Genomic DNA, 12,101 nt, shown 5'->3' on the forward strand with positions numbered 1-12,101 from the left:
TATTTATTACCAGTTATTTATATAGCGCACACATATTCCGCAACGCTTAACAGAGAATATTTGCCCATTCACATCAGTCCCTGCCCAGTGGAGATAATCTAGATTCCCTACCAAATGTGTACACACACACAGTCATTCACTAGGGTTAATTTTTGTTGGGAGTCAATTAACCTACCAGTATATTTTTGGATTGTGGGAAGAAACCAGAGAACCCAGAGGAAACCCACGCAAGTACGGGGAGAATATACAAATTCCGCACAGTTACGGCCATGGGCCCTCATTCCGAGTTGTTCGCTCGCTAGCTGCTTTTAGCAGCTTTGCACACGCTAAGCCGCCGCCCTCTGGGAGTGTATCTTAGCTTAGCAGAATTGCGAACGAAAGATTAGCAGAATTGCAAATAGAAATTTCTTAGCAGTTTCTGAGTAGCTCAAGACTTACTCCTACACTGCGATCAGTTCAGTCAGTTTCGTTCCTGGTTTGACGTCACAAACACACCCAGCGTTCGCCCAGACACTCCCCCGTTTCTTCAGACACTCCCGCGTTTTTCCCAGAAACGCCAGCGTTTTTTTCGCACACTCCCAGAAAACGGGCAGTTTTCGCCAAGAAACACCCACTTCCTGTCAATCACAGTACGATCACCAGAACGATGAAAAATCCTCGTTATGCCGTGAGTAAAATACCTAACTTTTGTGTAAAATAACTAAGCGCATGCGCTCTGCGAACCTTGCGCTTGTGCAGTAAGCGACTAATCACAGTATAGCGAAAATCGGCAACAAGCGAACAACTCGGAATGACCCCCATGGTGGGAATCAAACCCATGACCTCAGTGCTGTGAGGCAGTAATGCTAACCATTACACCATCTGTAGTGCCCATGCCACTGTGCATCACCTTTCAGATGGCATTGAAGTATGCTATGGTTTGTTATCTGACTGTGGGGGTCATTCCGAGTTGTTCGCTCGCAAGCTGCTTTTAGCAGCTTTGCACACGCTAAGCCGCCACCTACTGGGAGTGAATCTTAGCTTATCAAAATTGCGAACGAAAGATTAGCAGAATTGCGAATAGACACTTCTTAGCAGTTTCTGAGTAGCTCCACACTTACTCGGCATCTGCGATCAGTTCAGTGCTTGTCGTTCCTGGTTTGACGTCACAAACACACCCAGCGTTCGCCCAGACACTCCTCCGTTTCTCCAGCCACTCCCGCGTTTTTCCCAGAAACGGTAGCGTTTTTTTCGCACACACCCATAAAACGGCCAGTTTCCGCCCAGAAACACCCACTTCCTGTCAATCACATTACGATCACCAGAACGAAGAAAAAACCTCGTAATGCCGTGAGTAAAATACCTAACTGCATAGCAAATTTACTTGGCGCAGTCGCACTGCGGGCATTGCGCATGTGCATTAGCGACTAATCGCTCCGTTGCGAGAAAAAAATACCGAGCGAACAACTCGGAATGACCCCCCGTGTTGGTCTGGAAACAGTATTTGTGTTTGCAGGGGCTACACTAGATCCTGACTGTCAAGCGTCTTTCTTTTTAATCATATATTTATTGATAACATTAACTTATTGAGTTTCCCAGTAGCGAGATGTGGAATGAAGATGGACACTCTCAGTGTGCAGTAGCATACACTCACAAGCTCACATTCCATATGCTGAAGATCCCTCTACATGGATACTCTAGCCCATATGCTACAGCGCATAAAACCACCTGAAGCTATTGGGGCCAAATACAGTAGGTGCACTATAAAAATCACTGCTGCTGTTACTATGTGACGTTCAGCTTAATATATGGGCCCCTAAATCACTATATATAACAAATATCACTGAATGTAAAGCACTGGTGTGCAGCGCCTGTACAGTCAATAAGCTGATTATGCTGCCACCTTGGATGCCGGCCTGATGTAGTCCAAACCAGCCAGAGTCCAAATGAACTGACTGGACAGGAGAGCAAAATAAGAAATTAGAATCCTGAAACTGATAAAACACATCCAAAGGGGCGTATTTATATTATTAGTGTGGAAAGCCCACCTGCAGAAGAAAACATTAATGATGATGAGGACTGGGAATGTGCTCCGCCTCCTGGACTGTCCAAAGCCGTGTCCTAGGTAGCCTGAAGCTCCCCCCAGGGGTCATGTGAGGCCCCTAAGTGAATTAATATCGCCAAGAAACGGTGTAAAATCTATCTATCTATCTATCTACAGGGTGATTCAAAAGTCGCAGTACACAATTTTGTTTAAAAAACTGTGCAGGAAATGGGAAAACTGAATACTCCAGTAAGGTATGGGTGAGGGGGCCCTGAGGAAAACCCATATTGGTTGAAACAGCTGTCGGGCTGTGACTGTGATTCTGTACCCACACATGTGGCTTTGATATGGAATAAATCCTCTTCGATTCTTCATCAAAAACCGTGAGTGCTGGCTTGTTTTGCTTTTTCCAATGCGCTGGGAGAGCGAGTCTCTCTCTCTCTCTCTCTCTCTATATATATATATATATATACACTCAGAGTCGTTGTTTGTAAGTAGAGAGTGCAACAGAATGACGCACTTATGAGTGACGTAGGTGTGTTGCTATTCAGTCATCTGTGCCTGTCAGCACCATAGCCGGGTACATTTATTAATGCAACCAAACATACTTACTTTGAGATCTATTTACTAAAGCCTTCCAGTATAAAACCTGCAACAGAAAAGCATTGGCAGTAATGGGATTTCACCCTTTGGTAAATCAGGTTTGAGTAAATTTGTGCTGGCTTCTTTCCTCTCTTGTCAGAAGTGTACTGTAAATAAATATCAAACTTTACTAGTAGAAACTAAATGGAAGAAAAGTTCTGTTCTCCTTCTTCCCATCTTATTAAAGCAAGTCATGGTGCAAGTGTTTCATTTTAAATAGAAGAATGTCAAGGCAACCTGCAGTATGGATTTGTTGTCGAATGCCTGCTTATAAAGACAGAGAAAGGACATAATGGTATGCATACATTAAAAAGTTGGTTGTCAAGGTGACGGATAAGTTACGTGGTGTGATGGAGTATGCAAAGCACGTGAGCAATTTGATAGTCTCTTGTTTTCTAACACAGTGAAGCAGGAAATTAGCAAGTCTGTGATTCTGGTAACTTTGATAATTAAGCTAGTTAATTGCCAAGTGACAATCCCGGGGAGGAAGAGATGCATTGTAAAATGAAAATAAACTCTAGATAAACAATTCCTACCACTGAATCAGTAATGTGTTGGAGAATATAGTCCATCAGTAATGCCGTTATTTGATCAGACCGGCCAATGAAAATAAAATGTGGGGGTAAAGTGCAGCAAACATAATAAAAAAAAGTCAATTTTGGTGCTCAGAAGAGTGATAAAAGAGGCTCACCATTCTGCCTCGGTCATCTGACAAATCTGTTTTGCAGACACCAGGTACACACTGTGGGGGGGGGCTAATGTCTGCCCTGACTGGGTGGAGAGGTCCTGGCATGCTGACCGGCGAGCAGTGATCGGCAGCACGGCAAGCACTGGAGGAGGGAGCAGGGAAGCAGAGGGACCGGAAGGACCCTCTGGGAGTGGCAGCTGCAGGAAGTGTCTGTTGCTGCAGCCGCTCAACTGTGTATACGACTGGTCGCATCATTTGCAACCAGATCAGATAATGCACTGCATGGTGTGGTCACAGACTGTAGGATGCTACCATGCCAGGCAAGTGGTTGAACAGGTAACTAGAATATAAATGAGGGGCATTTAAAAACCTTTTCTGCAAAATATTTGCCACTTTCTGCATTTGACAATGAAATCTCACACATTTGTCTGACAGAATTTGACCTTGCTCTATCCTAACCATGCCATGGAGCAGGCCCGGCGCTAGCCGCTCAGCAAAGGGATCCAGTGCAGGGAGGCGCCAGACTTGAGAGGTGCTCTCCCTGCTCTGCATCCCTGTACTGAGCTACTGCTGCTGTACCCGCTGCTGCCGGCTGCTGTCACATCTATGACATGCAGCGGCGCCGGCAGCACAAAGCCTCCTCTCCCTGTGTGTTACGTGTGTAAGCGCCACTGGTACAGTGGGCGTTACGTGTGTAAGCGTCACTGGTACAGGGGAGTGTTACGTGTGTAAGCAGCACTGGTACAGGGGGCGTTATGTGTGTAAGCATCACTGGTATAGGGGGCGTTACGTGTGTAAGTGTCACTGGTACAGCGGGAGTTATGTGTGTAAGCGGCACTGGTACAGGGGACGTTACGTGTGTAAGCGGCACTGGTACATGGGGCATTACGTGTGTATGCGGCACTAGTACAGGGGGCGTTACGTGTGTAAGCATAACTGCTACAGGGGGCGTTACATGTGTAAGCGTCACTACTACAGGGGGTATTATGTGCGCTGTCCCTTAGTAAAGTATAGGAGGGCGCAAATGTATAGTTTGCAGAGGGGTGCCGAACACCCTAGCATCGGCCCTGCCATGTAGAATTCTGAATCCCTGTTGATAGACTAAAGTTACTTTAAGTGAGCATATACAGATATGATGGAGAATGGCGGAGTGACAGCAAAACTGGAAGCTAGTGAGCCAGAGATGCATGCATACCACACACAGTGATGATGGTCACGTAGCTGAGCGATTATTAGCTGCTGTGCATACACAAAGTGTTCTGAAAACCCCATACAGTGCATGCATTACCCTGAGTGTACACACAGAGGCGCTGTTGTGTACGGCACAGATGATATCAAAAGTCGAGAGGCAATACGATAGGTGTTCCTAGGTGGTGACTGGGAGGCGGCCTGGAGTGAATGCAAAATAATCCATTTTATGGGCGTATTATAGGAATGTTGCGTGTCTGTCAGTGACTGCGGCTGCTTTTCTCAGACAGCCGCAACCACAGAGGCCATGCTCAGATGGAGACACTGCACCTGCCATAGGGCAGGTGTAGGTGTGGAAGGTGCGTGTGATGTGGCATGTCAGGAACCACTGGTGGTTTTACAGTGTGCACGAGTGCTCACAATGGGAGTCTCAGGGTTTACACAATCAAGTGCACGCTAGTGCACAAGGGGAAGGGTACAAATGGCATTTGCATATTATCGCAGCCACGACTTCGCCCACAAACGCTACAGCGGACGCAGCAGCCTCCACCTCTGTGTCAGGCCCTGTATCTCTGGAACTTTCATCAGCACAATGGGCTGTTCCAGTACAAAATTAAATGTACTAGAAATTGTGCCACACAAATCTATAGTGAGTCCTCCCGGCAGCAGACATGATGTCACCCAGCTTTGGCCCTCATTCCGAGTTGATCGCTCGCAAGGCGAATTTAGCAGAGTTGCTCACGCTAAGCCTACGCCTACTGGGAGTGTATCTTAGCTTCTTAGAATTGCGACCGATGTATTCGCAATATTGCGATTACAAACTACTTAGTTTCAGAGTAGCTTCAGACTTACTCGGCATCTGCGATCAGTTCAGTGCTTGTCGTTCCTGGTTTGACGTCACAAACACACCCAGCGTTCGGCCAGACACTCCCCCGTTTCTCCAGCCACTCCTGCGTTTTTTCCGGAAACGGTAGCGTTTTTCTCCACACGCCCCTAAAACGCCGTGTTTCCGCCCAGTAACACCCATTTCCTGTCAATCACATTACAATCGCCGGAGCGAAGAAAAAGCCGTGAGTAAAAATACTATCTTCATTGTAAAATTACTTGGCGCAGTCGCAGTGCGAATATTGCGCATGCATACTAAGCGGAATTTCACTGCGATGCGATGAAAATTACCGAGCGAACGACTCGGAATGAGGGCCTTTATTCATACTATTCACAGTGTACAAAACACTACATATATAGAACTATTATATATGCACAATGTGAGCCTCAGAAACTCAGGCCCAGAAAAACAATTGTCGGCTGTTAAAAACAACACACTTGTGAAATGCTGACATAGCTTGCTGGGGGTTGTAGTGTAATAAGGGATGGAGGGGAAATGAATCAAACTTTCTAAAGGAGGGCTACGTGGTAATGTTCCCTATAGCCAGGGGCTGGCTAATATTAACTTGGGGGGCAAGACAGAACACTGGCCCATAAACAGCGGCCCAGCCTTAAGTGTGTTTTTAAGTACAAGTGTTGTTTAATTGTGTGTGAAATGTTATATGGAGGTATGTAACTGTTGTGTTATATAAGGAGTATGGGATTACTGTGCTCTAACCCTCCCCCTCTACCCCCCTCTCCCTAACCCTTCCTCTACGTAGCCTAATGCTCCCACCCCGCAAGACGCTTTACGGTCTAAAAGAATCGGACACTTACTGGTCTAAAAATCCTGGGAGAAATCAGATCCGATTTCCATTGCGAGTGTAAAAGACGCACGCCTTTACTTTGGCCAAGTTTCGGGAAAAAGTTGTATGTTATAATGTCCGAGTTGGTCTGACTTTTTCCCGGATGCAAAACTTGACTCCCATTACATTCCGGCTATTGTCCGATCCACGGCTGAGGCACGAGTAATATTTGCTTCCCCCACTGTCTGTTGTGGCAGAGGACCGCAGATCCTTACAAATGAATGATAATAGTAATTTTTAGCGCTAGTTACTTCCTTCGGTAGCGCAGTGTCACTAGCGTTAACTTTAGCGCAGCAACAATGGCGCGTGAGGGCCTTTATAAGCTTTACTATTTCTTGCCTCTCCGAGCTGCAGATAAGGGAAAATAAATGTCTTTCTACTCCTGAAGCTGGAATGATTCAAAGCTTAAACTGACAGCAAATAATGCATGTTATATTTCATCATCTAATTGTGTCATACCTCATATAGGGAAATAGATTTTCTCGCAGAAGCAATCAGTTGAGTGTTTAATAGGTTCACTTCCAGAATATTATGCAGAAGTCTACGTCTTACGTTATTTAGTACCAATACAGAACTTTTATTAGTGGTTTATACTGAATCCTGCTAAATATGTGATTTGTCAGAATCAGAAATTGTAAGCGATCTTTGCAGCGGGATTAAAAGCTCCAACTTTTTTAAAGGTGGAACCCTGACTTTTTGCTTTGTATATTCATTATAAAATCACTGATCATTTTAGATAAATTGTGCTTCAATACATTTCCCCAATAAGATGACTATCTCTAGTGCACATATTGCATTTGTCCACCTTGTAAATTGATGTGCTATTTGGGGATTTTCCCATGTGCAAACAGTTAACACTAACGTTTGTGGTATTTTTTAAAGTTTTTGGCATTTTGAGGCACATTATGAAGTGTACACAATAGTACGAAATAGCAGCGCTTGACGTGAAAACCAATAAAGATGAATATCTATTATAAAAGGAAATAAGGTGGAATTATGGCACATAGAGATGGATGGATTGAAAGTTCAAAAAGTACAATTAATTTAATAAAAACAACTCAAATGCATACATTAAGCTACAGATAATCAACAATAAAAATCTTCAGAATCACCAATAGGGGCTGCTTAAATGGGTGTGTCCGTTCCTTATTTAAAATGGACAGCAGATAGGTGTTAGGATTAAATAATTAAGGGCTGATGGCACAGTCCTGGTGTGACTTGACCACAAAAATGCCGCTGGAGGTGAAAGTCCCCTGAATGAAGTCCCTTTAAATGGGCGATGATGCTGGGGTTCTGAATCCTCACTAGATTGCGGTGTCCTCAGGGCGGAATAGATGTAAATTAGCGCCAATGGAAATCCGTTCACCAATTTTTTCTGCACTGTCGTATTGTAGTCCAATAAAGGTCCGGGCACACATAGAGCAGCTTCCAATAAAGGATGGGTGATCTGGAATAACAGCTAACGCATTTCGCTGCAGGTCCTGCAGCTTTTTCAAAGGTCCATTATGAAGTGCAAGTTGTAACTTGTCACTTCCGGTGGAAACCGAACATACTGTGTCTGGATGCCGGAGAGTGGACTTTTTATGGAATGGGAGAATCATGTATGTGTATATCTGTTTTTAGCTTGTAGATGGTCTGTGTCTCGTATTAGGTTCGATCACGTTAATTGCATTGGGCGTATAAATACCAGTCCAAGGGGTTTCCCTCCTATTGCCTTGAGGAAGATACTATTCTAGTATTGAGACGCATTGGCCAGGAGAGAGATTCAGGGATATTTGGGATTCAACCTGGCTGGTGGATGGTGCTATAAAAGGGACATCTGGCTTATTAATATACCACTGCCCAATAGTCTACTTTTTGCATAGTAGACCAATACATCTGGTGAGTCCAAATAGTTCCTGTCTTGTACATATTCCTACATGTTTCTCTGAATAAATACAGTTTTACACTATTTGAAGTTCTTCTCCACTTGCTTCTCATGCATATACTGGAGGAGGTGCTGAACGCATTCAGTGAAAGTGGAACCAAGTCCTGGATCAGTTGATTCCAATCTGGGGTGACCTTCTCCTTCTGATGCGCATTTGTCTACTATTGTTTGTAGACCATTTTCTCTAGTAGGAGACCATGCATTATATGCGATTGTGATTCCCCAGTTTATAACTGTACTATGCTATGAAAATCTTTTTGCCTTATGAGATGTTCAACAGAGACCACATTCAGGGCGGGATGTACTCAACGCAAAATGCGGTAAAATCCCCATTTACTGCACTTTCTGAATGTACTAAATGCTGGCCGCCAGGGCATTGCCGCAGAGGGGAACGCCAGCTATTGGTGGTGTTACCCCATAGAAGTCTATTTGCTTCTCTCTGCAGCGCTGGTGTGAGGGATCATGTCGGATCCCTCCCAGCATGCCTGCAGGCCACTTGTCACTCCCAGAAGTCCAGGGCCCACCGGAGATTGCATAGGACAGCTCTTATCGGCAGAGCTGTCCTTTGCAATACTAATTGCATATGTAAGTGCCTATGTGATTAGCAGCGCGGTGATGGGAGGTGATGTCAATTAGTACATCCCGCCCTCAGACTGAGAGAACTGGAACTATGTGCACTTGAGGCTGCTCTGATGCCACTGAAAAAAGTATATGGTTGTGCACCTGTGCATCTAGGTGGTCTTCTCCATGCAATTCATAGGACTCAAGTACCCTCCCTTTTAAGTATAAGATGCAACCGAAAAACCAACAGCTTGCAAAGTAGAAGGGTGCTGTGTGCAAAAGTGCATTTACTCTGTACTTTGGTATGAAAACCTTTACTACTCCAAACTCCTACAGATGTGTCCTCATACATCCAGCCTCAATATGCCATGCAGCGTGAGATGCCTGGCGTGAGTGAGCCGCCAGGTCCTGTGCAACTCTGCTAACATTGGGCACCTTTTTTTTCTGCATCTTGGGGGTCATTCCGAGTTGTTCGCTCGCAAGCTGCTTTTAGCAGCTTTGCACACGCTAAGCCGCCGCCTACTGGGAGTGAATCTTAGCATATCAAAATTGCGAACGAAAGATTAGCAGAATTGCGAATAGACACTTCTTAGCAGTTTCAGTGCTTGTCGTTCCTGGTTTGACGTCACAAACACACCCAGCGTTCGCCCAGACACTCCCCCGTTTCTCCAGCCACTCCCGCGTTTTTCCCGGAAACGGTAGCGTTTTTTCGCACACTCCCATAAAACGGCCTGTTTCCGCCCAGAAACACCCACTTCCTGTCAATCACACTCCGATCACCAGAACGAAGAAAAAACCTCGTAATGCCGTGAGTAAAATTCCTAACTGCATAGCAAATTTACTTGGCGCAATCACACTGCGGACATTGCGCATGCGCATTAGCGACTAATCGCTCCGTTGCGAGAAAAAAATACAGAGCGAACAACTCGGAATGACCCCCCTTATTCGTAATGCAATGTGGCTAGGACACAAGAAGACTGTGCTGAATCATTCGATATGACACTTGTATACTGTGTGTGACTGAGTCTGTATACGGAGCAGAACAGAACTTGTATTGGAAAAAGCTGCGGCTGATACATTGTAGCACTTGGTGTACAGATTCAGAGTCGCACACACATATTCTGTACAAGTGTGATATAGCAAATTAAGCAGCATAGTCTCATCGTGCTTCCTAGTCACATTAAGTTTATAAATAAGACACATTTTCGTCAAACAAGACACCCCGCCAGAAATGGGGGCGTGGCTTCAGAGAAAGAGGGCATGGTTCTGCGGTAATGCCGCGATCCCAAGCCCCTGTTTCCCATCACTACGGGGGCATGGCCAGCACTCAGTGAGCTGCTAGGATGCCCCCAGTCCCTCTGTCTCCGTGCATAGATGCTGTGTTTCCATGCCCACAGCATCTATCCACCGCTGCTCTACAGCAGAGCAGCGAGTGACAGGAACCTCCCAACTGCTACCCCCCCCCCCTCCTCCTCCACCACGGAACACTGCGGCCTGCAGGTGGGACATAGTGGGCAGTCACAATAAAAGGGGACTGTCCCGCAAAAACCGGGACAGTTCGGGGGTATGGCAATGGAGCTACCCATTCCTAACTACACATAACTGAAATAACACACAGTATGTATGTCAAAAGTTTATTGAATAAAAAAATAAACAAAAAACTAAGGGCAGGGAAAATCAAACTGCTGCTAGTGCCAGAGTTTTTAATGCCCCCCTGCAAACTATAAATTAGTGGCCCACTTACCATACTTTATAAAGAGTCATTGATCTCACAAAGATACAGTGTGCTCACACAAAAGTACACAATAATACCTCCAATTCAATTTACACCACACAGTAGCACTATCTAATTCACATTACACCACAGGTAGTGCCCTTGATTCATATTATACCACATAGTAATGCCCCTTATTATGGTTACGTCACTCAGTAGTGCCCTTTATTCATGTTGCGCAGCGGTACCCTTTATACACATTATGCCACACAGTAGTGCTCCTTATATTATTTATATACAATACCCACAGTAGGGCCCCTTATACACATTTCCCACAGTAGTAGTGCCCCTTACACATAAAGTCCACAGTTGTAGTGCCCCTTACACATAATGACCACAGTAGTGCCGCTTATACACATCTCTGCCTCTGTCACTCCAGCAGCTCCATGCCCTGTATCCTTCCAGCAGCTCCATGCCGTGTATCCTTCCAGCAGCTTCCCCACCTCTCTTGTCCCTCCAGCCCCCTCTTATCTTTTCCTCAAGATGCACATAGCCTGCTCCTCTTCGTGGCCCTTCTTCACCTCAGCAGCGATGACAGCATGACATCACATCCGCCGTACCGGAAAATTGGGACCTGAGGAGAAGATGAATGCTGCCCAACAGACACAGTGTGTGTGAGTACCAGGAGGGGTGAGCTGTAGATGTAGGAGAACCATTGAGCCACCATGACCTGAAGAAGGGGAAGGTGAGGGGGCGGACTTTTCTGTTCGAATTACTGTGCAGGGCAAAGGAGGAGATGAAATTCCTCCTACCATTACAGGTGGTGGAACTCAGTTCCACCTCGACGTCCCCTCACCCACTTTAACCCCTTGGTGCAACCAGTGCAACCAGCCAGGGCACAAGGCCAAGAGCATGGCATGGTTCCTACCCCAACACCAACCCACAACTCTGTTCTACCTTTCATGAGGGGGCACCCAGCTGCTGTGTGACATGATGACATCACAAAGGCCATGAAGCAGGGTTGGGGGTGTGGCTTGCCGAACCAGTACTCATTGTTTTAGCCATGTTGTTAAACCCCGCCTGCTTTCCATTAAGCCACACTCCATTGCCTGTCACTTTAAATGCACTGAGAACATGCTTGTGAATGATTTTCTTGCCCAAAAACTAGAAACATGCCCTGCAAATTAAATTCCATGTTTTACAGTAAACTGCTCAGATGTTTCTGCTAAATACCTCCGTTCTATATTTCCTAAATGCTCAGACTTAGACCGTAAATGTTCCCTGCCAGAGCTACATGCAGGCAGTAATGTTACATTTAAATTTTTTTTTTATTTTTTTTTTAATACTGTTAATCAGGAACTGGGGAATTAGCCAGCTGTTTGGAATTCGTGTTAAGATGTAATTAAGTATCTGATTGGATTTCTGTGCATATCAAACGCTACGGATAATATTTGCACATAAGATGTATGGCTTTCATTAAAACTAATACGTCCTTAGAAGCATCGTGCCCGTGATTGGACTGGGAGATATCCCTGTGCTGCAAAACACACATTTTGAGTGACATGAACTCTTGCTGCCGACGTCAATCACGCGGGCTGGAATGTCTGATGAGTGACACCGAGCCTTCC

This window comes from Pseudophryne corroboree, chromosome 2 (genome assembly GCF_028390025.1).
Source record: "Pseudophryne corroboree isolate aPseCor3 chromosome 2, aPseCor3.hap2, whole genome shotgun sequence".
NCBI lineage: Eukaryota > Metazoa > Chordata > Amphibia > Anura > Myobatrachidae > Pseudophryne > Pseudophryne corroboree.